Here is a 23051-nt window from a genome sequence, read left to right on the forward strand (position 1 = left end):
AAATGCCTATCATCAAAAAGTCTACAAATAACAAACGTTGGCAAGGATTTGGAGAAGAGGGAAACCTAGTGCACTATTGGTGGGAATGTAAATTTGTGTAGCCACTATGGAAACAGTATGGAGGTTCCTCAAAAAACTAAAATTAGAACTAGCATAAGATCCAGCATTCCAACTCCTGTATGTATATCTGAAGAATGGGGAAAAAAAATACTTAAAAAAGGTGCATGCATCACAATATTCATAGCAGTATTATTTACAATAGGCAAGATATGGCAGCAAACTAAGTGTCCATTAACAGATGAAATAATAAAGACATGGTATACATACACAATGGAATATCATTTAGCCATAGAGGAGAATGCAATTCTGTCATTTGCAACAATGTAGAAGGACCTACAGTGTAGTATGCTTATTGACTTAAGTCAGAGAAAGACAAATACTACGTGTTATACCTTATACATGTAATCTAAAAAATAAAACTGCCTGTAACAAAACGAACAGACTCACGGGTATAGAGAACAAATTAGTGGTTACCAGTGGGGAGAGCAAAGGAAGGAAGGGCAAGATAGGGGTAGGGGATTAAGAGATACAAACTACTATGTCTAAAATAAATAAGCAACAAGGATATATTGTATAGCTAAGGAAATATAGCCATTATTTTTTAATAACTTTAAATAGAATATAATCTGTAAATATATTGAATCACTATGTTGCATATCTGAAACTAAAATAATATCTTAAATCAACTATACTTCAGTTAAAAAAAAGAGAAAGATTTAAAAAATAATATTAAATAAACAACATAGTTACCTTTCAACACCCTGTTGTTCCTAAACTTCAAAGGTCATTAACATCCATTTCCACTGGAAGCAAATTCTTTATTGTAGTTGATATGTGGTGCATTTTTCAGTATTACAGTTGATGAAGTTAGCCAGTACCTTTTTGCCTTCACTTGGAGAGAAAAACAATTCACTTGGACAGTAATGTCTCAGTGTTTTTCTGAGAGTCCTTCTTATTTCTAACAAATCTTGGAGTCTGATCTATGTTCCCCAGAGGTTTTAATTTGCTGCAATGATGTGGATGATTTACTTTGCTGTCCTTCTCAAGCCTCCTCACAGAAAGTCAGCATCTACTTGCTTAAGCTTTTAGCTTTAAAGGGACACAAATTTGCCAAAGAAAAATTGCAGTATGTCCAAACCCAGGTTCTATATTTAGGGCATGTAATAGTATAACAAGGGCTAAACCTAGATCCAGATAAAGTTCCTGGTATCCTAAGTTTCCCAGTACCCCAAACAAAGTGTCAATTGTGTGGTTTTCTTGGGTTAGTTGGTTATTGCCAAAATCGGATTCCATAATTCTCTTATGGCCAAACCTCTGTATGTTATACTAGACAATAACAACCCCTATCCAATTTTATGGGAAGAACTGGAAACACAGCTTTCAAGGTCTTAAGGGAGGGTTTGATGAACCTACCTGCTCTTGGGCACCCCTTTTTTCTTTTTGTTTATGAGAAGGGAATGCCCTTGGAGTACTTACACAAAAACATGAAGACCACCATCAATCCATAGAATATTTATAGTCAGGAACTGGGCCCTGCTGGCTAAGAGCCATTACAGACACTGTCATTTTGGTTGAGGCCACTGGAAAAATCATTAATAATTTTTGTACCTCATGCAGTAGACGCTCTTCTGAATTCTCATCACACGCAACATTTCTCAGTCAGCCGCCTCACCTCCTGTGAAGTCCTTTTGTTAACTGGACCTCACAGAACTCTTTTATGTTGCAGTAACCTTAACCCAGCTATCTTCTCCCCTCGGTCACTGACAAAGTCCCTCATGACTGCTTAATGTTGACGAACTACCTCCGGACTCCTCTTAATCATCTACTGGAAATTCCTTTGGGTAATGTTGATCTCTCATGGTTCACTGATGGTTTTTATTTAAAAAGTGACAATGGCAAATACTGTGCTGGGTTTTTTTCTTTTCCTACTCCTTTTGATGTTGTTGAGGCAGTATCTTTAATCTATGGCTACTTTGGCCCAACAGGCTGAATTATATGCTCTTATATGGGCTTGTACTTTAGACAAGGACAAAACTCAATATTTATGCTGATAGTAGATATGTTTTTGGAATAGCTCATGATTTTGGAATGTTGTAGAAGCAACGTGGCTTCCTTACTTCCAGTGGAAATAAAATTTTAAATGGCTCCTCTGTTCAGGAATTATTGAATGCAATAAATTTACCTGTTGCTCTAGCTACTATTACATGTCCAGGAATTCTAAACGTGACTCTCTGGAAACAAAGGGCAATCACCTTGATGATATTTCTGCGAGGAATTCTGCCTTTAAAGGGACCAACAGCAGCCAAACCGCTATCATATGCCAAAGGGATATTTTCCCAAATGATAACTTAGAAAAAATGGCTAGAAAAGTCCAACAATTGGCCTCAGATAAAGGAAAACAAGATTGGAAATTCAACAATTGTTGGTTTGTTAAAAAGAGAAAGCTCTGCTTTGGACCAAATAATAACCCAGTCCTATCAGAGACTCTAAAATTCCCTCTCCTCACTATGTACATGCATTAAACCATTGGTCTACTGCCAAAATCATTGCACTCATGATTCAATATTGGTGGGGAAACATTAACAAAGCCTTAAAAAGTGACCAGTTTTCCCACTTGTCTGAAGTACAACCCAGGGAAGCCTGTTTGCACTGCTCATAAACATTTTAAACTGCCCAGTGGACCATTGGAGGCCTGGCAAATGGGTTTCAACAACCTCCTCTGTCTCATGGATGTACATATATTTTAGTCATGGTCTGTATGTTTTCACATTAGACTTGAAGCCTTCCCTTGAAGACAAGCTACGATCTGTTCTGTGGCTAAATTCCTTTTCGGAAAGATTATCCCTATCTGGGAAACTCCTTTCAAACTTCATAGTAATCAAGGAATCCATTTTACTGGTCAGGTAGTTTAACAAGTCTGCACTGTTTGATCAGTTTTACAACGCTTTCACTGTGCTTACCACTGTCAATTTCTGGTTTAGTCAAATGCATTGATGGCATTATTAAGACTCAATTTGAAAAATTTATAGAGTCTCTGCAAATATCTTGCCCACAAGCATTTCCATTGATCCTTTTAAATCTCAGATCCATTCCTTTTGGAACTCATAAATTCTCGCCCTTTTATAATAGTCACAGGACTCCCAATGCACTTGGCTTCTCCTTCTTTTGACCTACAACTGATAAAAGGAGAGATACTCTAATGTGAAAAAGACTAATTGCTTCTTTTAAAAATAATCATGCTTCGGTAGAGTAATCTTTTCATGCTACATTCTCAGGAGACAACGATCTAAAGCAACACAACTTGCAACCTGAAGATTTTGTCTATTAGAAAAGACACCTACAGAAGAACTCTCTTCAACCTACCTAGAGAGACCCCTATCAGGTACTGCTAACCAACCCTCATATTGCCAAATTCCAAGGAACAGACTCTTAGATTCACATGACACACCTAAACAAAGCAGCAAATTCTGACTGGACATGTGACATAAAAATAAGGATTTCCCAGAATTGAAGCAGTCAACATCTGATGAGACAGATTTCCCAAGATATCTAGAGCAGGCCTGTTGGAAGTTTGGTGCCAAAACTTTGATGATGACATAATGATGATCTCTAATGTCTTTGATCTTGATAACATATTGACTTTAGATAAAAGGTGCCTAAGAATTCTCCCTCCTACCCCTCCTTGTTACTTGAATGTGACCTCAATAAATTTCCAACCTGCGTATTATCCCTCCAGTGTGACACTATACCCAGGAAAGGTCCTTCCTGGGATTGACGGACAAAAGGACACTGAAAGTAAAAAACCTGACCCTTGATCAGTGATCCTTTCAGAGAAAGATCTAGATCAAAGGGGGGAAATGTAAAATATATATATATAAACAGAAACCTCAATTAAATAGAGTTGGGAGATCAGAAGGGGGAGTTCTCATGCCCTATTATGATAGCAGAGCCCAACAGAAAGAAGAAAGATTTCTCTTCTTTCCTGGCAAGGAAAAGCCATGGACTCTTTGTTTACTATAGCCCTCCCAATTTCCTTTTCCCCTCTTTGAAAGAGTTCTCCTTCCTTTGCAGTGTGGGGACCTGCATGTAGCTCATGATGGTTCCAAATCCCGAGCTGTAACTTTCAGTTAACCCCAAATAAACTCATCTTTGCTGGAGAAATATCTGACTACCTATTTATTTCAAATCAATAACACAAAAGACTTATCTACCTCAATTCCTATTACCCAATACATCATGTGGAGCTTTCAACAAAAAATTGCAAGGCATGACAAAGCAGTTAAAGACACATCCTCAAGATGCAAAGCAAGAATCAGAATCAGACATGAAATGTTGATATTATCAAAAAGGGAATTTAAAATAACTATGGTAAATATGTTAAAGACTAGTGGAAGAAAGTAGACAACATAAAAAGACAGATGAGTAATGTATGTGGAACAATGGACATTCTAAGAAAGAAACAGAAGAAAATATAGAAATAAAAACCAGTGAAAGAGAAATGATTTCCTCTTTTTTATAAGGTATTAGGTTGCTGAAATGAGTGACAGCTCACTATGAAAAATGTGGGGCATTTCAGTAAAAGGGAATTAGGGCTTAACAAGATTTGAGCATATGTTAGATGATTCTGGAGAAGGTGCAAATGGATTGGGTCTTTACTCTTGATTATGTGCTTTTAGGAAGCTGGGGTAATACTATGATTGGGTATTATACCAAATCTTATCTATAAGTTATGAAGAATGAAGTGAGGCTAAAACTGTAACTTGAAAACAAAATAAAACATAGTGGTCACTCATTTTAACTAAGAAAGGAAGAAGGTTGGTAATTTTTATGGTTTCAACAATGCCCATCGAGTTGTCTTGTACAGACATGGTTATGGCATGATCTTCCTTTTGTGTTAAGCCATCAGGGTCACAGAATGGCTTTGTCTGATATTGGTGTTTTCTTAATTGTTTATTTTCAACAGAACATCAACACCAAGCTCTGACCAGCTCATAGCAACACCAAAGCCTAGTTCTTGGATGTCAGGAACTTTTGCCTCTTGGTTTTGTTTTTGGATTTGTTTAATCACCCAGTTTTATTTTATTTTATATACAGTGAACTACTTTTCTCAATAATGTATAATCTGTTTCTTTTTTGTTACATTTATCATATATTAATTTTACATATATACATGTGACTACTGAGCTCTCCATGCTATAATATTATTTAAATTGGGAGAGAAAAGATCAGATCTAAGCTATTTAAAACACTTTTAAATTCAAACCACAAAATTGGGAAAAGAAGCTAAACAAACACACACATAAACAAATAACTAGGGTTGGTACAGGGCTGAAGGGCATAGGGGAAAGAAATCTTAACTCAGCCTGGCAAGGTCAGTCTTGAGGCAGACATTGGTCTGAAGGGGAAAGTGCAATCAGAAGCAAGCTCTGAGTCAAGTATCCCAGTGCAGGTAGCTTATGTGGCAAGTGCAAGAGACACTGGCAGGGAAGTGAGGAAGGTGGGCAGGAAAGGAAGAGCAGCCAAGATGTGTTTGTGAGCTAGCTGCTACTGTGGAATTCAAAATTAGTTTGGCAAAGCAAGAGTAAAAGATAAACATACGGGAGTTGCGGGAATTAGAAAAGAATCTGGCTTTGTCCATAAACAGCTGAAAAAACAAGCAAACATTTTAAGTAGGAGAGTAACATGACTAAATTTATGACCACCATATGGAACATGGACTCAAGGAGAACAGCCTTTAAAAGACTGGAGGCACAGGAACAATTTTGAGTCTCTCTCAAACAGATTGAAGACGACTTCAGAGCATTGACAAAGAAACCCAGGGGCTACTCACTTCCAGGCTCTATTCTGAAATGTATTTCTGTTGTGGTACATGTATAAACTAACTGTACATTGTCAAATTATATGGTATGTCCACAGTCTTTATTTTCACAATTTACCAACTCTACTCTTTATTAAGAAACGTATCTCTTGTAGACTCAGTCTTGTGGGACTGAACCCTTAGGCTGCGGGATCTGATGCTATCTCTAGGTAGACATTGTTAGAATTGAGTTCATCTCTTGATGATGTGGAAAAACACAAACATTGGTATTGGTGTCAGAATCGGCGTCAGAATTGGGCCAGGCTTTATTTATTTTTTACAGAATTTTATGATAACTGATTGATAAGAATTCACTCCTGGAAATGACTAAAATTAAGGTATTGAAAAGAAAAACTGAGCAGATGTTAAAAAGTCCTGTAGAGACATGTGGTCCCAAGATGGCCTGAGATGCATAGACTTGTACCAGCCTAGCCATGATAAGATTCAGGGCTATTTGAAAAAGAATTTAAATTGTAATTTGAAGATACAATTAGGATTAGCTTATAATAGCTAAAGGAAAAAAACTGAGGAGAAAACCTTCCTATTACTACTAAGAATTTTATTATTGTTATTTTATGATAGTTACACACATTTCAATATATACTTGATTATTCATAACCTGCATTTATAGTAATAAATCAGGTAAAACTCACTGGTGCATTTAAGAGTATATAATCTGGTCATCTATTTCTCTTAAAGCAAAAATACATATATATTTTACCTTCTTATGCTATAGATCAAAATTTATGAAGGAATAGTAAAGATTACATGAAGTACCACTATCAGTTAGTTTCCAAAATTAGACTGAAAAACTCACAGCTGATCTTTTATAAACTAGAGTTTTAAATTCCTGTTAGTACTCATGAATGAATGAACTCTGTATGATAATTAAGAAGTTATCTTTTAGAGTAATGCAGTTCTGTGTATGCATGTATAAATATACACACACATACATATATAATGTTTAGTAGAAGAGTAGATTCTGAATTAAGAAAACAAAGTATTAGTTTTTATTATATAAACCATGAAATAAATTCTGCAGAAACAGGAATCAGATTCTACACACAGTAGTAAAAGCTGCATTCTCTCTTTTCACTGGCATAGGCATATCAATTTCACAAGGGACAAATGGGAACCATCATTATGGAAAACTGTGTTCATACTAAGAGGTATATATTTTTAAAAAGAAGAAAACATTTTCCATTTTACATCCATTAAAAGGTACAGTGTGTTCTCAAAGTACAAAAATAAATTTAGGAATATTCCATCCCATTTTGTAGAGGATAAGATGATCCATCCTGATTAGGCTTCCTGTTGAGGCTGAGTGGTTTTAATAAAAGAAGGAAATCAATGACTGGCCATTGGTATATAATGGATCTGTAATGCTATATTTTAATGAGGCAGCAATGGGAAGCCATTAGAATGAAATGGATTGACCATCAACAGCACATAAAATAATTTATTAAACAAGCTAATATGCAGATAATAGGGTCACTAAAAGTATGCTGTAGGGATATACAAAAAAGTGTGAGGGTATAGTTTTCTGGTGCACTTCTAAACTGAGGATTATTATCAGGCAAAAGGAAAATAAAACCATAATTTTCTAATTAGTATTATATATTTAGGACCTTTTTACCACCTTTAAATTCTGTGTTTTGTGTAATTTATGATATAGTACAATGACAATTCAGAGTAATTTGGATAAAATCTGCAAATATATGTATGCTCTTTGAAATATGATTAATATTAACAAATTTTTAATTAAGTATCAGGAGGTTATTATTTCTTATCAAATAATCTATTTCTGGTCTTTCACTTAATGCATGTCCTATGTAATTATTACCTAATCAATATAATTTTTATAAGATCAAAAATAATTCAGTGGGCTTCCCTGGTGGCGCAGTGGTTGAGAATCTGCCTGCTAATGCAGGGGACACGGGTTCGAGCCCTGATCTGGGAAGATCCCACATGCCACGGAGCAGCTGGGCCCGTGAGCCACAACTACTGAGCTTGCGCGTCTGGAGCCTGTGCCCCGCAACGGGAGGGGCCGCGATAGTGAAAGGCCCGCGCACCGCGATGAAGAGTGGCCCCCACTTGCCGCAACTAGAGAAAGCCCTCGCACGAACTGAAGACCCAACACAGCCAAAAAAATAAATAAATAAATAAATAAAGTAGCTATTAAAAAAAAAATAATAATAATAATTCAGTTAACTCCAGAAACATAGTTCATTTTGAGAAACCTACATATGCTATATTCAAAATATTGAGTGAGCATCCCAGTCATGACAGAGAAACATCTACTCTTTTAACATTTCTAGATAGTCTCCATAGTCCAGAACCTAGCTTAAAGTAGTAATTCAACCTACCAAAGGCAATGACTCTCTTAGTAAGTTGAATTAAAATATGATTAAAATTAATTCAAACTAGAACTAGAATTGCTTTGAAATTAGTGGTTACAGCTTGATAGTGATATATTAAAAGCTTACTACTGTCAATCTTTAATGAATGTATTTTATTTATTATGCTAAGTACACATAATCAAGTGGATTTGAAGACAAAATTTCAGCCTTCTGGGTTACGAATGTTATTTTTTTCTCTTTTGTTCATTCACTGTGATTTTGGCACAAGTTCTACATAAGTTAAATTTAAATATTCTTCTTCAGGCAGTAAACCTGTTGTCCATTTGCCCTTTTTTCTGTCTTAACAATACCACCACCAGGAGGCTGAACATTCTGTAAGCAGGTCCTTTGCCCCTTTGTGTTTGCTTATCCCTGTTTTCCTTAGACCTTAATAATAAGTATGAGATCATTAGGCAACATTTAACTTAGCTCCTGATTTTTGCTTTTCTAAATACACACAACACCTTACCTAACATGTTGATTCCTTTCCTGGATTAGAAGGAATAAAGATAAAGAATTAAGTAGTTAAAGAATGACTGACTCTCTACTCCTAGCTTCCCCTTAGTAAATTTGCAGGCAGACCACGCGGCAAGACAAGCGTCCCAGGAAAGATTGGGAGAAGTCAGCAGGCCTGCACGCAATGGAAAAATGATGAAGAATCTGACCTCCTGCCTTAATGATTAACTGAGATTGTTTCCGCTTTTTCCCTTTAAAAATTGTCATGGCTGAGCAGAATCTTCAGAGTTGGTCTCTGGACATAAGTCCACCATCTCCCCATATTGCTGGCTTGTCTAAATAAAGTACCTTTCTTCTCTACTGAAGCTTGCTCCTCAATTTATTGGCTGTTGAGCAGTGAGCAGTCAAACCTGTGTTCGGTTACAATTTCTCTTTCTACAACTTAAGTCTTTATTTCAGACCTGACATTATTTTTTTTCCTTTGAAGTTGAGATGGATACACTTACCATATATCTCTACACATATACCCTGAGAGCTGCCAGTTAAATAACTAAATAACCTCTTTCCTTTAGTAAAGATATATTTTTCCAAGTGAAATTTTACTTTACTTAAATAATGAAGAAATCGCTAACTTTTCAAATTTACTTCCAAGAAAGCTTAATTAAAAACATAGCTCATATACCTTTCATATGTAATCCATTCATGGAGAGAAAATAATTTTAATTAAAAATTCCAAATAAAGATAACAAAAATCTGTTATAAATTTTTTAAGACCTTAAGGTTTTGAAAAAATATTTTTTATGGTTAAACCCAGATTAATTCAGTTAACAAATACTCTCTTAAAAACTATTATAAATTTAATAGACTGATAGGTGATAAGTCTTCAAAGATGGTACTACAATCTATTGAGGAAAAAAAGTTCATTTTATCCATATACACATTCAATACAATATAATAACCACTCCATCAAAGAGGTATATACTTCTTGAAACCCATTCAGAGGGACACTAACAGGAAAAAAAAAAAAAAGCTTCAGAAAAGACAAGGATGAACAGAACATACATTTCATTCATAAATTATGTAAATTAAGAACTCCTTCAGGGAGTTCCCTGGTGGCCTAGTGGTTAGGATTCTGGGCTTTCACTGCCATGGCTTGGGTTCAATCCCTAATCTGGGAACTGAGATCCCACAAGCCGTGCAGTGCAGCCAAAAAAATAAAAAAAGAACACCTTCATTCTTATATTCATAAATGTATTCACACAAACAAATGATGTATTTGAGTAACTACATCTGTTTGTTCTAATCCAGAGTTGAAAGGTAGAAAACATGCTTTTAATTATATAAGTAATGAACTAAATCAAGATACATGCCACTAAGACACTAAAAAATAAGAATTGATTCAAAAGATTAAATTAAATATAACTAATAGATAACTATATATTACATAGGTCACATGTAAATAACAGAGAATTTGATATCCTACATAAAAGTAAAATCTTAATGCAAATTAGGAGGGTAATAAGGCAGAGAGGCAATATATCACCTTTCTAGATGCATTATTTTCCCTGCACATGACTCAGTAAGAGGTATATGATCAAATATTAAGTGGTAAATGGATGCTGGGATTACATGGAATTTTATTATTTTATGTCATTCATCATTTTACCTTGCTTGTTTTTTCCTCCTAAAATGAAGATATATTATATACACAATTAAAAGACAGAATATATACTAAGAAAAAAGTAGAATTGTTATATTTTAGTAATAAATATTAAAGTTTTTCCAAAGAGTAATGAATTTCTTTCAGGCTACTATGTATATTTATTTGCTTATAATATGACTTTTTCAAAGACAATGACAATGGAAAATCTTGTTTGTGACATTTATAAAAACTGTGTGGTTATTTCAGTCAAAAAATATAGTCTCCACCTTAAAATTAGTTTGTCAGGTTCTAGAAATTGGGTCATTTGTAGAGATGTGGATGGACCTAGAGACTGTCATACAGAGTGAAGTCAGAAAGAGAAAAACAAATATTGTATATTAACGCATATATGTGGAATCTAGAAAAATGGTATAGATGAACCGGTTTGCAAGGCAGAAATAGAGACACAGATGCAGAGAACAAACATATGGACACCAAGGGGGGGAAGGGGGGCAGGGTGGTGGTGGGATGAATTGGGAGATTGGGATTGACATATATACACTAACATGTATAAAATAGATAACTCACAAGAACCTGATGTATAATAAAATAAAATAAAATTGAAAAACAATATTAGGCACAGCTTCCAACATTAAATTCTCATTACCTCCTATGTTCCTCAGGTCTGATACAGGGGGGGTTGCCTGTAGGTAGGGAAGCGATGTGATCAGCTTCTTTCTCTTTGCCTTTCATTTTCAGCTTACTCATCATGGCTTCTGGCTTGTTGAGTATGCAGCAGGTGGAAGCCTGTGAAGACCCAAAGAGATAAGGAGGAAATAAGGCAGCTGCATCAACTCACTAATATGCAATACTTAGGAAGGTTTCTAGAAGTACCAAGGTGCAAAGTGAGGTGTCTGACAATCTAATCTGCAGACCTTTCAAAAAAGGAGATTCTAAAAATATGTCTTGAACTCCTCTCTTTACTGACTATAAGAAGGTAGGTTATTAGGGATTTTAGAAAGGATTTTTTGAGAGAACTTATTTGGAGAAAGATGCATAGTCAACACCACTTCGCTCAAAAAGGGAGCACTGGGGTTCCTTCAATTAAATCAAGAGAAATGAGCTTCAGCGTGACCATTCAGAAACTTTGGTCTGTATCCCCTGAAATTAGTGGACAAGGGCTTAACTTCTTCCTAAGAAGAATAGTGAAGGAAAGTTGCTGCTGCTGTAATGAGGAGTAGCTGAATTTGAGTCTATCACTTAACATGATGATAGGACTTTTGATTATTAAAATTACCTGCTGTTATGACGAAGCCCCCTGAAGTGTTTATCTGGAGTCAAGAAATATATCATTCACTGGGTAAATTGTGAAGGGGCTGTGAAAGGAAAAATAGAGTCGCTTCTCATTTTCAATCTTCAGTTCTGATTCCGTGTTCCTGGTTATGCTTGAATAGCTTTTGCACAAGTCGTTTGTTGGTTTAAGAACAAACAGAAGTGAAGACTATTTGTGCATCCTTTTCACAATTTAAATGAGTATGAATCATCAGTCTCTCTCTGACATTTTATGGTCTAGACTAGCTCAATAATGTTTTTTTTGGATAATAACACTAATATTATTATCTATGTCCTGTTATGTTTGGTTTAAAAGTCAATTCTCAATATCATAGGTTTCCAATTGATGTTTGCATACTTTAACAAATAATTTCCTTAAAAATATGATAATATATTAAGTAGGACTTTGTTAACTTTTTTGTATTAATGACCCTTATCAATGTATTTTAACATAAATTGTCTTTTAACTGATCCCAAAGTTTTAACTGACCTCATCCTTGAACAGTATTTAAAAATATTATTTACTTGAAATTATGCTGGGGATTTTCTAGAAAAATAAACTAACAGTATTCTGGACTGGTCATTATAAATTCCACCAGGTACTTCAGCATAATAATGCCCAAGTGAATGTACGGCCACTTCATCAAGAACTGGAGGAGGAGATGCAATATAACATGAAAGAATTCATTCTGATAAAATCATGCAACTTACATATATCAAGGCATTGCCGTCATTTCTTCAACTTCCTTCCTCTTGCTTCCTGTACAAGATTTTATCCCAATTCCAGTATGAGCCAATTTGTTTGGAATCAGTATCTGACAATCTTCAGGCTGTTCTGAAAATTAGAAATCTCTTTGCTACACTGTCTCAGGGAATGAAACTGCCAGCAATACTGTTAGCAAGTCCAAGCTCCTACTGCTTGCTGCCCAAGCCAATCAATCTATAGATGAGGTGTTGGTGCAAGGAATAGCAACTTTATTCTGAAAGCCAGCAGACTGAGAAGATGGCAGGATAATGCCCTAAAGAACTATCTTCCTAGAGTTAGAATTCAGGCTTCTTTTATACTAAAAGGGGAGAGCGTAAAGTCCTGGTTCTGGCCAGACTCCCAGAGGGGATGTGTTAATTTCTTCCTTCCAGCAGCCATTCACAGGTGGGCCTGGTCAGGTTGTTACCTGTGAGCTAAACAAAGGTATTTTAGCTTAATGCTCACTACCTGGGAGGCAAGGTTCCCAGAGATGGGTCATTATGTATAATTTAAGCTCATAGGCAACATCCCCTTAGACTAACTTGTAATAGAATACAAAGGTTCTTCCCTATTACAATACTGCTAGATAATAGCCATTCAAAATAAAGCTGTCTGGGTGACAGTCATCTATCTCACCTCCTCAGGATTTACTCAACCTCTTCGCTCTATCTATAAAACACTGTTTATAAAATATTTGTGATATGGTCTTTTTTATGACTTGGTCAGTAAACTAGGATCTCTTTCTTGCTTTGAATATGACACAGGTTCTTTTAATCCTGTCATTTTCTTTATTGCTGCCAGCTGTTTCCCATCTTTTTTAGGTCTTTTTCTATATTCACTATGATTGTGCTGTCTGGTCCTGCCACTTAGAAGTAAATCCTAACATTTTGGGGAACAAACCTCAACAACCCTACCCACATCTTGCTATTTTGAGGCAGCAAAACATTCATTCTTTATGGTTTCCCATTGTTTAAGTTCACTTGTAAATGAAATTTAGAAGTATTGGCTATTGCTTTTCCTAAAGTTTGCCTTTTGAAGAAAAAACTAGAGTTTGAGCTGTTTTCATTACTTATAGAACTAATCCCATTTATTTATAGCAGTCTTTACGTCTAAAATGGGCTTCAGAAATTATTTTGTTTGTATGTTTTTCTTGTAGTTTTATATCATGATTGTTGACTGAAATCGTTCTGATTGAAGTCAGTTGAACTTTGAAATTAGTAACCATTTAAAAAGTTATATTTTTATAAAATGCAAGCAATGTATTTTTAGTGAAAAATATTTTAAAATTATGACTTAATTTGAAGTACCAGTTCTTTTCAGTTTAATTTCTTAGAAATATTTAAATCCATATCTCTAAAATATAATTATATCTATGACCTATGTGTATGTTCACTCATCACCTTTTTTTTTTTTTTTTTACAGGATCCTAAGAACAGGTCAGAGGAAAGATGACACAAGAATTTCCTCACTAATGAAATTTGATATGGCAATCTATGTCTTGAACAGATTAAACACTAAGGCATTGTTAACTATGAAAAAAATCTAGTGTTACATTAGCATTATTTTCATAAAATTTAATCTTCTTTTATTCATATTTTTATTGTGTACATTTTTATTACCTTAAAAACATAACACTTATTATAGAGATAAAAGTCTATTCATGACTGAGAATATAATAATAGTCCATGGCAGTTGTCCACTAATTATTAGATAAATTCTAGGTTGTGTGTGTTTGCGTGTGTGTGTGTATGTGTACACACACACACCTAAAAACAAACTTAGGAAATGTACTAGATGGTGTAAAGCTGGTTTAATCAGGGGCTGGAGATGAAGATGGTGAGGTGTAGGAAGGCAATGAATAACTTTTTTTAATATATCTTTGTTATGCTTTAGTTCCCTTCCTAGAACCTGTATATTTTACAGTATTATGTTGAAAACCAACTTTTTATGATGCACGTGTACTGTTAAAAATTCATAAATAATTAAATATTTGACAATTTGGGGTATTTTAGTAACATAATGATTTTTATTCTAATGATATGAAATGTTATATAAAAACTTAATTTTAGCCCACTAATAGCCTGCTTTTATTTATAGTTCTTGATATGAAAATTTAAATAACACAATTAATGAGCCACAGAATTTAATGTTTTCATATTTAGAATTATAATAAAATTATAATTTTCCTTATTTATTTACATCAACCAATGGATTAAAGTTTCAACATCTGCCAGTAAACATATGCTTTCCAATCACACTAACTAATTGTTTTTGTGAAAGTTCCCAGGAACAAATAATTTCCACTGAAGGAGAAAAAGGTGCTCAAATATTCAAATCAATCCCAGTGAAATGAATCATAAAAACTCTCTAGTCATGCTAAATTTACCATTAAATCCTAAATCAGAGTGTATGGCTGTTATTTGTGACATCTCTCTAACATTTTTCAAGCTAATTTCCTTTATTTTATTGTAAGAATTGTTTGAATCTGCTGCATGGATTTTGATAGTTCTTCCAAAATATGATTGAAAACTAGGAACAGGACAGTTAAATCACTGTGAATAACATCTAGTAAAGAGAGTAAGTAACCTGAGTATATTAAACACAACTCACTATTGATTTTCACAGACATTTTTTTTAAATAAAGGCATCAAAATGTGTGTAGACATGTTGAATACTGACCATATTGAGAAATGTTTATCCATGTTTTTCTTTTTTCCCCATCATACTACAGTAGAAACTATGAAAAAGGGAAAGAAGAATTTGCTTAACTCTGAAAGAAAAAATTGTAGGACCACTACCAGTACTTAAAAGAATGCCTGTGGTTAGAAGATAAAACAAAAATACAAGATATTATTTCTTCATTCCTTGAATGGAGAGTTTCAGCACACAGAAAAAAGCTAAAATGTTGTACATTTTCACTATTTGACAAAATTGTTACCAGAACCTTGGGTGAAGACAGAACTTCTCCAGATCAGTAAGCTAGACAAGACCCTGTGTTTTTCAGTCAGAGACAACAGTATAGCTTATAGCTATCCTAAATTTAAGCAAGTCATATGACTTGTTGATACAGGGAAACCTAAATTTGACTATGTTTAAGACTGTGTATTGCTTGTTCATTTCATCATGTGCTATTTTTCTGTTATGAAAGATGGTCCTTCCACATACTACAGAATAAAGCTGTTTCTTACAGACAAATAACCAATGTGGACTGGTCTTATCCTGTTGCACAATAGTTGATAACTACTCAAAAACAAAAGCTTTTGAGGGAAAACAAGAACACTGGAAAAATTAAACTATAACATTTTTAGTTTAGCTGGTAATAATGTTAAAGTCGCCATCCTTACTGCTTACTAAAAATTATAAGTGACTTCTGTTTCAAAAGGCATAAAAATCAAATTTTAAATATATAAATCAAAACACCAATTCCTTTAGCGATATACTTACCATGGAATAAATTTATTTTCTTATTACAGCATTATATATAAATAATGAACATCTGTTTATCTACAAGTCAAATGAAGGAGAATTAAACTATGGTTACTTTAGTGCTTAAGTTTTGTCTTCAATAATAGTAGGATATATACATACCTAAAATGTTCATTGCTCAGGTTCAGGCAAGAATAAAATCCTTCAGCAATACAAATGAGTGCTGACTAACTGATTTTCTGTACTCCAAAATTTGTTTAGAAGTAAAATGCTATATTTAGAAACCCGGTTTTCCATTAATATAAAATTGGCCCTCCACAGGCACAGGTACCTCATCCTTGGATTCAACCAAATGTGAATTGAAACCTTTGGAGAAAAAATTTCAGGTTTCAAAAAGCAAAACTTGAATTTGCTGCACACTGGCAATGTTTACATAGCATTTACATTGTATTTACAACTATTACATAGCATTTACATTGTATTAAGTATTATAAGTATTCTAGAGATAATTTAAAGTATATAAGACAATGTGCTTGGTTATACGCAAATACTACACCATTTTATATAAGGGACTCAAGCATCTGCGGGGGTCCTGGAACCAATCCCCCTTGGATACTGAGAGATGACTATATATTGAAAAACTAGTGATGCATTACCATAGAAAATACATTAATTCAATGACATAATTTAATGACTGCCTTTATCTAAGGGGTAGATGGGGGGGGGTCTCAGGACAACTGTGATTTAAAATCAGCTCTGCCACCTAAAACATGAGATTTCATGCTATAGCATATTTCCTTTTGCTTGTTTTCCAATTTCTGTAATATTAGCATTTAGACCCGATGTCGCATTAAGTTCTTTTTCTCTGTAATGCTCTAATATTCTCCAAACCAAAACTATGATCTGTGGCATCTTGGAGGATTGTAGTGAACACATGCTATGGTGACCCTCCGATGAGTCAGATTCTTGTGTAACTTCTCCCTTTGAGTGCATGTGGAATCTATGACCAGTTTTTAACCAATAGAAAATGGCAAAGGTGATAGGATATTACTTCTATGATTATATCACATTGCATAAGACTCCATCTTAGGAGACTGGAGTATGAGATACTCTTGTTGGCCTTGAAGAAGCAAAGAGTCATGTGAACTTTCTGTGGATAGGGCCACATGCCAGGAAATGGAAGACAGTCTCTAGGACATGAGGACAGTCTTCATACCAAAAGCCAGTGAGAAGCTGGGCCCTCAGTCACAAGAAAATGCATTCTGCCAACAATCTCAATGAGCTTAGAAGGGTATTCTTCACTAACCAAGCTTCCAGATGAGAATGTAGCCCTGTTGACATCTTAATTACAGTCTTATGAGACCCTGAGCAGAAGACCCTACTAAATCATGCCCAGAATCCTGACCCACAAAACAGTGAGATTACATGTGTTGTTTTAAGCTACTGAATTTGGGACAATTTTTTACCTAGCAATAGAAAATGTATACAGGAATGTAGTCTCAGATCTCTTGTCTCTTTGGAAAATTGCTTATTGGAAACAACAGCAACAACAACAAAACAAAAGAAACAAGCAAGCAAAAAATTCACCTGAGTGTGAGGGAGTCATATTTTTTGATTTATTTCAAAGTGGGTTTTTTGCACCTTCTCTCATTTTTTGCCTAATAGTTCACTAGAGGAGCAAGTGATAAGAAGGGATGGGGAAATGTTATACCTCTCCTAGCAGGTATTTGGTAAAGCTTTTTAGTGTTATAAGCATAACCTTGGTATAGAATTGTCTTCCACTTTTGGGTTGGTTTTGTAAAATTAGTGATAAAAATGCATTACTTTCTTTCCTCTTTTGGGTTGGTTTTGTAAAATTAGTGATAAAAATGCATTACTTTCTTTCCTTAGCCATCCATCCCCTGTTAGAGTCAGAACACTTGAAGTTTTAACTCTGTTACTTTTCAATAATTCCTTACAAGTGGTCAAAAATGCTTATTGAGTAAATCCCCAGTAAGTTAGACCAATTATCTGAAGGGGTCAATCTCAATTACTAACGAGTATGTTCAATACCTTAAAACTACTTTTTATTTAAATTTTCACTTATGTGCTGTATTTCTAGTGAGATCCTAAGCTCAGAGCTTAGAGCTCGAGGAAACCCAAGAGTGCACCAATAAAACCACTTCATTTTATGGATGAGGATAGGTTTCCCAGGAAAGTTGAAATGACTGCTTACAATTAGTCATATATAATGTCATAGAATTAGGACAAGATCCTGGGACTTGGAATTTACAAAATATATTTGAGCATTTATACAGTTATATAAGATTTTAAAATTTAAATAACATTGAAAAATGTAAAATAAAATAATAATCTGTATTCTTTCCATCTAAAGTTAACAATTGTTAGTGCCTTGACATTTTGCTACCATTTCTACAGACGACTACCGTATTCCCTTGCACAAATATGAATTATCAAAAATGGAAGCATAAAAGAATTACAATAAAATACACATCAAAAAAATACCACCCAGAAGCAAGAAGAACTACAATCCTGCAGCCTGTGGAACAAAAATGACATTCACAGAAAGATAGACAAGATGAAAAGGCAGAGGGCTATGTACCAGATGAAGGAACAAGATAAAACCCCAGAAAAACAACTAAATGAAGTGGAGATAGGCAACCTTACAGAAAAAGAATTCAGAATAATGATAGTGAAGATGATCCAGGACCTCGGAAAAAGAATGGAGGCAAAGATTGAGAAAAAAACGTAAGAAACACAAACACATGGAGGTTAAACAACACGTTACTAAATAACTAAGAGATCACTGAAGAAATCAAAGAAGAAATCAAAAAATACCTAGAGACAAATGACAATGAAAACACGACAACCCAAAACCTATGGGATGCAGCAAAAGCAGTTCTAAGAGGGAAATTTATAGCTATACAAGCCTACCTCAAGAAACAAGAAAAATCTCAAATAAACAATCTAACCTTACACCTAAAGGAACTACAGAAAGAAGAACAAACAAAACCCAAAGTTAGCAAAAGGAAAGAAATCAAAAAGATCAGAGCAGAAATAAATGAAATAGAAACAAAGAAAACAATAGCAAAGATCAATAAAACTAAAAGCTGGTTCTTTGAGAAGATAAACAAAATTGATAAACCATTAGCCAGACTCATTAAGAAAAAGAGGCAGAGGACTCAAATCAATAAAATTAGAAATAAAAAAGGAGAAGTTACAACAGACACCACAGAAATACAAATCATCCTAAGAGACTATAACAAGCAACTCTATGCCAATAAAATGGACAATCTGTAAGGAATGGATAAATTCTTAGAAAGGTATAACCTTCTAAGACTGAACCAGGAAGAAATAGAAAATATGAACAGAAAAATCACAAGTAATGAAATTGAAACTGTGATTAAAAATCTTCCAACAAACAAAAGTCCAGGACTAGATGGCTTCACAGGTGAATTCTATCAAACATTTAGAGAAAAGCTAACACCCATCCTTCTCAAACTCTTTCAAAAAATTGTAGAGGAAGGAACACTCCCCAACTCATTCTATGAGGCCACCATCACACTGATACCAAAACCAGACAAAGATACTACAAAAAAAAAAAAAAATTACACTCTAATATCACTGATGAATATAGATGCAAATTTCCTCAACAAGATACTCATAAACAGAATCCAACAACACATTAAAAGAATCATACAGCATGATCAATTGGGATTTATCCCAGGGATGCAAGGATTCTTCAATATACACAAATCAATCAATGTGATACACCATATTAACAAATTAAAGAATAAAAACCATATGATCATCTCAATAGATGCAGAAAAAGCTTTTGACAAAATACAACAGCCATTTATGATAAAAACCCTCCAGAAAGTGGACATAGAGGGAACCTACATCAACATAATAAAGCCCATTTATGAGAAACCCACAGCAGACATCATTCTCAATGGTGAAAAACTGAAAGCATTTCCTCTAAGATCAGGAACAAGAAAGGATGTCCACTCTCACCACTATTATTCAACATAGTTTTGGAAGTCCTAGCCATGGCAGTCAGAGAAGAAAAAGAATAAAAGGAATACAAATTGGAAAGGAAGAAGTAAAACTGTCACTCTTTGCAGATGACATGATACTATATATAGAGAATCCTAAAGATGCCACCAGAAAACTACTAGAGCTAATCAATGAATTTGGTAAGTTGCAGGATACAAAACTAATGCACAGAAATCTCTTGCGTTCCTATACACTAATGATGAAAAATCTGAAAGAGAAATTAAGGAAACACTCCCATTTACCATTGCAACAAAAAGAATAAAATACCTAGGAATAAACCTACCTAGGGAGACAAAAGACCTGTATGCCGAAAACTATAAGACACTGATGAAAGAAATTAAAGATGATACCAACAGATGGAGAGATATACCATGTTCTTGGATTGGAAGAATCAATATTGTGAAAATGACTATACTCCCCAAAGCAATCTACAGATTCAATGCAATCCCTATCAAATTACCAATGGCAATTTTTATGGAATTAGAACAAAAAATCTTAAAATTTGTATGGAGACACAAAGACCATGAATAGCCGAAGTAGTCTTGAGGGAAAACAATGGAGCTGGAGGAATCAGACTCCCTGACTTCAGAATATACTACAAAGCTACAGTAATCAAGACAATATGGTACCAGCACAAAAACAGAAACATAGATCAATGGAACAAGATAGAAAGCCCAGAGATAAACCCATGCACCTATGGTCAACTAATCTATGACAAAGTAGGCCAGGATATACAATGGAGAAAAGACAGCCTCTTCAATAAGTGGTGCTGGGAAAACTGGACAGCTACATGTAAAAGAATGAAATTAGAACATTCCCTAAAACCATATACAAAAATAAATGCCAAATGGATGAGAGACCTAAATGTAAGACCGGACACTATAAAACTCTTAGAGGAAAACATAGGAAGAACACTCTTTGACATAAATCACAGCAAGATCTTTTTTGATCCACCTCCTAGAGTAATGGAAATAAAACAAAAATAAGCAAATGGGACCTAATGAAACTTCAAAGCTTTTGCACAGCAAAGGAAACCATAAAGAAGATGAAAAGACAACCCTCAGAATTGTAGAAAATATTTGCAAACAGATCAATGGACAAAGGATTAATCTCCGAAATATATAAACAGCTCATGCAGCTCAATATTAAAAAAACAAACAATCCAATCCAAAAATGAGCAGAACACCTAAATAGACATTTCTCCATAGAAGACATACAGATGGCCAAGAAGCACATGAAAAGCTGCTCAACATCACTAATTATTAGAGAAATGCAAATCAAAACTACAATGAGGTATCACCTCAAACCAGTTACAATGGGCATCACCAGAAAATCTACAAACAACAAATGCTGGAGAGGGTGTGGAGAAAGGGGAACCCTCTTGCACTGTTGGTGGGAATGTCAATTGATACAGCCACTATGGAGAACAGTATGGAGGTTCCTTAAAAAACTAAATATAGAATTACCATATGATCCAGCAATCCCACTACTGGGCATATACCCAGAGAAAACCATAATTCAAAAAGACACATGCACCCCAATGTTCATTGCAGCACTATTTACAATAGCCAGGTCATGGAAGCAACCTAAATGCCCATCGACAGATGAATGGATAAAGAAGATGTGGTACATATATACAATGGAATATTAGTCAGCCATAAAAAGGAACGAAATTGGGTCATTTGTTGAGACGTGGATGGATCTAGAGAATGTCATACAGAGTGAAGTAAGTCAGAAAGAGAAAAACAAATATCGTATATTAATGCATATATGTGGAACCTAGAAAAATGGTACAGATGAACCGGTTTGCAGGACAGAAATTGAGATACAGATATAGAGAACAAATGTATGGACACCAAAGGGGGAAATCCACAGGGGTGGTGGTAGTGGTGGTGGTGTGCTGAATTGGGTGATTGGGATTGACATCTATACACTGATGTGTTTAAAACTGATGACTAATAAGAACCTGCTCTATACAAAAAAAAAAAAAAAAAAATTGTTTTTGGAAAAAAAAAAAGAAAATACCACCCAGTGCAGTTAAAAAATTTATCTTGTAAATTGTCACATGGCTTTGAAGTGGCAGAGATGTGAATGAAACATAACCCTGTGGGCTCTTAAAGCACATTCCTTATTCTATAATTCCTTAGGAAATTCACTTGCAAATTTAAATGAGGTTAGCCCTCATTGAGGAGGTGTCCTTTGAAAGAATTGAGGAGGTAATGGACTCATCTCCTTGGAAAGAGCACTGTAAGAAGTAAAACAATCTGTTCAAAGGCTCTGAGATGGAACAACACGTTCTGTATTTTAAAATCAGCAAGGAGGCCATTGTGGTTGAGTGATGTTCTTGTACTCTACATTGCTGTGACAAATGAGCATCCTACTGTATCTCTGACCTCATCTTCTACCATCTTCCTTCTTGCTTATTTTACTCCTGCCCTATTTGCATTTAAGTGAAAACTATTTGATGGTTTTAAGCAAATGAGTGCCCGATTCAGCTTACTATGTTATTTTACATGCTGTTTTGTTAACAGACAGTGTGATTTTGTGCTTAGTGCAAGTGCATTGTAACTGAAGAATTAGATTTAGACAGTTGTGCTTTTCCTGAGGTAAAAAAATAAAATGAAATAGTGTTGAGAGTTTAGGGTATATGCAGTGGGATGATTATGATTGACTATGGAGTTTAAGTACATTGGGAAGAAATTACATTAATGGTGACATAATTGAAATAGCTGACGTAAATGAAAAGGTGGCAGAATTAAAAGACTGGCATCACCATTGGGGAAAGGAGTTTAGGAGTCAACAAAGTAATAAATGAACAAAGAAAATAGAAGATGTTGAAGACAGTGAGATGTGTGTCACAGACTGCACTTATTAGTAATGCTAAATTTAGGGTTATGAACAAAGGAATGAATGGTGCTGCTTCTCTGGGATAAAATCAACCAGTACTTGAAAGGGGTACAAGGAACTGGTGTTGTCAGGAAAGAGATTTTCATAAAAGCAGGAACATTCAGGAAGGAAGCATTCAGATAAAGTACTATATACGTAAAGCATTTGATGGTTTGTCAATTCCAAAAATGA

This window comes from Balaenoptera musculus, chromosome 4 (genome assembly GCF_009873245.2).
Source record: "Balaenoptera musculus isolate JJ_BM4_2016_0621 chromosome 4, mBalMus1.pri.v3, whole genome shotgun sequence".
Classification (NCBI taxonomy): domain Eukaryota; kingdom Metazoa; phylum Chordata; class Mammalia; order Artiodactyla; family Balaenopteridae; genus Balaenoptera; species Balaenoptera musculus.